Here is a 5969-nt window from a genome sequence, read left to right as displayed (position 1 = left end):
ATATATATATATATATATATATATATATATATATATATATATATATATATATATATATATATATATATATATATATATATATATATATATATATATATGCGATAATCACTATGCTACCAGCGGGGCTGTTTCCTCAGCACTTTCTCGGGTATTTATGTTAGGGTATTTTTGTTTTCCTGCACTTGGGGGTGGTAGCCAGCGCCACTCGGACTACTCAGGGTGAAGGGGACCTTCTTTTTAACCCCCGGGCCGTGACGGTTGGCAGTCAAGAAAACCTCGGAAAGCAAAGGGGAGGTTGTGGTGGGTCATAGATAGAGATGAAAAATTTTTTGAGTCGAAAAGAAAGTGGTGAAAAAATGCCCGCCGTGTGGGATCCGAACCCACATATATATATATATATATATATATATATATATATATATATATATAAATCTAGAGAAACATAAACTCACAAAGCGCGCAGAAAAAGTATAAGTAAAGAATCGGATACACAGCAAGAACAATAACAAACAATATTTACTTACGTAGCGGCAACGGGACTTGCCTTCATCAGAGTAAAGTACATGATTTTGCTGTCATGTATATCTATATATATATATATATATATATATATATAGAGAGAGAGAGAGAGATCATGAGGTTCAGTGGGCCAGTATAAAAATAGTGAAAGAAGTCGACTGACACGTTTCCCGTTTTTGTTGCCAACAGTTTCTGAGTTAGAAACTCCTTCTTCAGGGCTGTATTTTAATTTCTCACATTGCGTCTTTATACAAAAACTTCTGTGAGGGAGGGTTACTGCCCTCATCCCTGCAGGAGAGGTCGCGGGTGAGGGGTGTTTCAAACAGTTTGAGCAAGTGACGCATTCCGATTGGCTAGAAAGGAGGAAGGTGAGGGAAGGGGAAAGAACACAGACGAAAAGGCAGCACGATAACAAGAGGCACACAAGCAAACACAAGATCAAAAACAAGAGTGAGTCCTGCGCGCTCCGCAAATGGTGTAAACGTAGTCAGCGGGAAGAGAAAAGGGGGAAAAAAGGGGGGGGGATGAAGGGAGACGGACATAAGATGGCGGCATAGGCATGGATCTTCGATTCGGTCAAAGTCCAAGGCCGCATGTATGCACGGCCCGCCCAGTCGACGCATGGTCCCCGCGCCATACTCGGAATTTTCTGTCCCATTTTCGGTTTTGTTTTACGACTAGTTAAATCTACAGCAGTTCTCGTCTTGGCGCCGCTTCGGCGAAACCGAGTGGTGGAGCCAAGCTTTGCTACGCGGCCAGCGAGCCGCGGAACAAGTCACACTGGGATTTGGTTTCATTTGCGGCGCATTCTTGGGCCGCTTGTCTGTCAGTGATGTGGCGGTCATAATTCAGGCCGCTGTGCGTCGGCGGGCCCGCGGGGCGCGCTCACAGCTGTTCAAGGTCACTGATTAGACTGGTGGTGGTTGCCGACCGGGCGGGGAAGGTGGGGGGGGGCGTTCTACCGTTTGTTTTGATTGACTTTGTCCCTAAAGCGGGGTTTCCTTTTTTCCTTCTTGCTTTCTTTTTTAAGTTGTATGCACGGTCTCGGTTCCGCGCTCATCGCCTCCATTGCCCGCAAGGTCCCGATATTTCCGTCTAAGGCGCAGCTTCCGTCTAAGGCGCAGCCCGGGTCCTCATTGATGCCATGGGTGAATGCCTGGAATTTATGTATAAAGTAGGACTCCCTCTGCTCGCGTTCGAGGGAAGAGCGGAAGCTGGACTGCAGGAGACTGATTCTGATATGCTCAATGGAATAGTCCGGCAGGCGCATATGTTTGGAAAATGGTAGATCCGGCTGTGAGGTGACGTGGGATTTGTGGTTGTTGAATCTGAGTCGGAATGCATTCTCGGTCTGGCCAATATACTCCTTGGCACACATTTCGCAGTGGAGTCTGTATACGACGTTACTGGAATCACAGTCGAGACTTTCTTTTATTCGGAAGGAAAATTTGGAAAAGTTAGATTTTTCCGTGTCGGTTGGGGTGATGAGGGGACAGATTTTGCAGGGCGTTTTCCCGCATGGGCGGCAGCCTGAGTGTTGTTTCGTGATCCCAATTTTAGCCTTAACAAGCATATCTCTTAGGTTCTTGTCTTTACGATACACTACACGGGGTGGTTCGGGAAGATAGCTGACAGGTGCTCACTCTGTCTGATCATGTTGAAATGCCTGCTCAGTATGTTGTTCACTCGCGGCATGTTCGTACCGTATGTTAATATCAGGTTGGTCAGGGGTGTTTCCGTTTTTTGTGAAATGGCTTTTGACAATGCTGAATGGCGGTCTGTTTGGCGGGCCCGGTTGATTGCGTCATCAAATATATTTTCTGGGTAATTTTGATTCAGAAGGGTGTTCTTTTAATTTTGCGAGTTTGCGATTTTGCGACTCGCAAAATCTAAAGAACAGCCTAAAAAAAAATAAAAAAAATTTAACTTCATTAACCGTAGTAAAAAATAGAGCCTAACCACACCCTTATGCCTCCTTTGGCGTTGTAGACTGCCGGCCTATGTTTCTGTATTTCCTCAACGAGCCCCTCATTTCCTCACTATATTATTCTGCGAAAGCCTAGGGACGGTGCCGGTTCTGGCAGCCTTGATGCCTAGGTAGCATAAGAGGGCTTCCCGCCAGTTACCCACTGATGACAGGCTGTTGACGTTTGAGTCACGCCCCGGGGGTTGAAAAGAAGGTCCCCTTCTCCCCGTGTAATCAGAGTGGCGCTGACTACCACCCTCAAGCCTCAGATGCACTTCTAGTAAATATAAACAGCCCAGAAAGTGAAGGAGAACACAGTGGCCCAGATAGCCGAATTGGGGTTCGGCGTTGTCACAGGAAGCCTGGTGAACTGGGGAAAGTGTGTCGGGTTCTGGCACGGCGATTGGCCAACAACCCCAGAGTTTTTTGCCAACATCAATTGGGTTACTCATCCCGTCAAGTACTTGGGCACTCCACTGGAGTATTATAGAGACAGTGAGCCATATTGGCGTGCGCAAGCTCAAGAGCTGCGCTAGAAGGCTGACAATTGGAGGGGCTCTGGTTTATCCATGTTCGCAAGGGCAAACGTATGCAACGTATTTCTTGCCAGCAAATTGTGGTACGTGATGCAAGTTCTACATTGTTCGCGAGTGAATGTGCAGAAACTTCACCGCGTGTTCGCGGTGTTTGTTTGGGCCTCAAGTTGGGAGAGAAGTAGCCGAACAAATCTTTTCAGGCGAGTTCAGGAAGGTGGGCTAGGGCTGACCCACTTGTTCGTGCGACAGCTTGTTAACAGGTTTTTATTTTTTCGCGATGTACGCGATCCTTTTTAGAGGACTTTCTGTCAGTTGCGGCTCGGATGAGTTCTGCCCAATTTTGTTGTGACGAGCGGCCGCATGAGTGGTGGTCTCCATGGCTATTTAAAGGAAGTAGTCGACGCGGTGAGGTTTCTGAGCGTGCGTTTTTCAAAAGAGTATTTGAGTACTGTTACACGGAGGAAATTGTATAATGATGTATGTAGCGTTATCCTTCCTGTTCCTATGTACCGAGCCTTATACGCTGGAGGCCCTGGGCAAAACGTTCTTAAGTGCGTGAAGAAAATGTTATTACCGTCAGGGGTGAAGTCTTTCTTTTTTAAACTTCACACCAACACATTAACCACAAAGACATGGATGGAAGAAAGGGGCCTGTTTGTTCCGTGGGGTACGCACTGTACACTGTGTAAAAAGCCAGAAACAGTAAATCACGTGTTCTTACACTGTTGGGAACGTGTTTTCTTCTGGGACGTTCTTCAGAGGACTATGCGCAAGGAGCTCCCCCTGAGCCAACACGGAATCCGTTACCTGGCAGTGGATGACGATGATGGTATGCCATTGGACATGATAATATTGTTGGGCCTCCAGAGTATTTGGCGAGCACGCTCGGCTTATGTCTACAGCGATGTAGACGCTCGGTTGTCGCGGGTGTATTTTGGGGAATATGTTTCAAGGTATATAGAAGAACAGAAATTGCATGAATGTGTGCCGGAATGGCTTTCAAGTGTCGAGCCACTGGCAACGTTAAAACCCTTTTAAATGACAACGCCAGCCCTGGTCGGGTTGGTGGCGGTTTTTTTTTCTTTTTTTTTCAGTGTAGTGTCATTCATGTGTTGAACCCTGCATGTATTATGTTGTAAAGTGCAAACCTGGAAAAAAAAAAAAAAGATAGCCGAATTGGTAAGGCATTCGAGATCTAATCGAAAGGCGGGGGTTCGATCCCCACTCTGGGCGCGTGTTTTTTCCTTACTTTCTTCCTTATAATTAAAAAAAATCTTAACTTTATTAACCGTAGTAAAAAATAGAGCCTAACCACACCCCTATGCCTCCTTTGGCGTTGTAGACTGCCGGCCTATGTTTCTGTATATATATATATATATATATATATATATATATACAGAAATAAGGGTTGGCAGTCGAGAAAACCTCGGAAAGCAAAGGGGAGGATGTGGTAGATCATTGAAACAGATTAAGAATTTGGAAAGAAAGAAAGAAAGTGAAGAAAAAATGCCCGCCAGGTGGGATCCGAACCCACGACCTCCAGAATACCGGTCTGGTGCGATAACCACTACGCTACCGGCGGGGCGATTTTCCCATTCACTTTCTGGGGTATTTATGTTAGGTATGTTTGTTTCCTGTGCTTGGGGTGGTAGCCAGTGCCATTCGGACTAATCGGGGTGAAGGGGACCTTCTTTTTAACCCCCGGGTCGTGACTCGAGTGTCTACGACATGTCCAGAGTGGTCGACCAGCTTTGAACCCTCTTAAGCTCCCTTTGGCAACAAGACTGCCAGAACAGAGGCCCTCGCTATGCATGTAGCGAATCAGAATAGGAAATGAGGGGCTCGTTGAAAATAACACAGAAATAAGGGTTGGCAGTCGAGAAAACCTCGGAAAGCAAAGGGGAGGATGTGGTAGATCATTGAAACCGATTAAGAATTTGGAAAGAAAGAAAGAAAGTGAAGAAAAAATGCCCGCCAGGTGGGATCCGAACCCACGACCTCCAGAATACCGGTCTGGTGCGATAACCACTACGCTACCAGCGGGGCGATTTTCCCATTCACTTTCTGGGGTATTTATGTTAGGTATGTTTGTTTCCTGTGCTTGGGGTGGTAGCCAGCGCCATTCGGACTAATCGGGGTGAAGGGGACCTTCTTTTTAACCCCCGGGTCGTGACTCGAGTGTCTACGACATGTCCAGAGTGGTCGACCAGCTTTGAACCCTCTTAAGCTCCCTTTGGCAACAAGACTGCCAGAACAGAGGCCCTCGCTATGCATGTAGCGAATCAGAATAGGAAATGAGGGGCTCGTTGAAAATAACACAGAAATAAGGGTTGGCAGTCGAGAAAACCTCGGAAAGCAAAGGGGAGGATGTGGTAGATCATTGAAACAGATTAAGAATTTGGAAAGAAAGAAAGAAAGTGAAGAAAAAATGCCCGCCAGGTGGGATCCGAGCTTAAGAGGGTTCAAAGCTGGTCGACCACTCTGGACATGTCGTAGACACTCGAGTCACGACCCGGGGGTTAAAAAGAAGGTCCCCTTCACCCCGATTAGTCCGAATGGCGCTGGCTACCACCCCAAGCACAGGAAACAAACATACCTAACATAAATACCCCAGAAAGTGAATGGGAAAATCGCCCCGCCGGTAGCGTAGTGGTTATCGCACCAGACCGGTATTCTGGAGGTCGTGGGTTCGGATCCCACCTGGCGGACATTTTTTCTTCACTTTCTTTCTTTCTTTCCAAATTCTTAATCTGTTTCAATGATCTACCACATCCTCCCCTTTGCTTTCCGAGGTTTTCTCGACTGCCAACACTTATTTCTGTGTTATTTTCAACGAGCCCCTCATTTCCTATTCTGATTCGCTACATGCATAGCGAGGGCCTCTGTTCTGGCAGTCTTGTTGCCAAAGGGAGCTTAAGAGGGTTCAAAGCTGGTCGACCACTCTGGAC

General features: G+C 46.6%; 1 non-coding gene across 1 annotated transcript; it reads left to right on the top strand.

The window, feature by feature from the left end:
* The first annotated feature begins 5656 nt into the window (after positions 1-5656).
* Positions 5657-5729, top strand: Trnat-ggu (transfer RNA threonine (anticodon GGU)). Its single transcript has one exon. It is a non-coding gene; the product is annotated as a tRNA-Thr (tRNA).
* The last annotated feature ends 240 nt before the right edge of the window (positions 5730-5969 follow it).

Source organism: Haemaphysalis longicornis, unplaced genomic scaffold, assembly GCF_048455015.1.
Source record: "Haemaphysalis longicornis isolate Haplotype H1 unplaced genomic scaffold, Haemaphysalis longicornis Haplotype H1 scaffold_14, whole genome shotgun sequence".
In the NCBI taxonomy this organism is placed as follows: domain Eukaryota; kingdom Metazoa; phylum Arthropoda; class Arachnida; order Ixodida; family Ixodidae; genus Haemaphysalis; species Haemaphysalis longicornis.
Note: the sequence above shows the minus strand (reverse complement) of the source record. Positions and strands in the feature narration are given on the sequence as shown.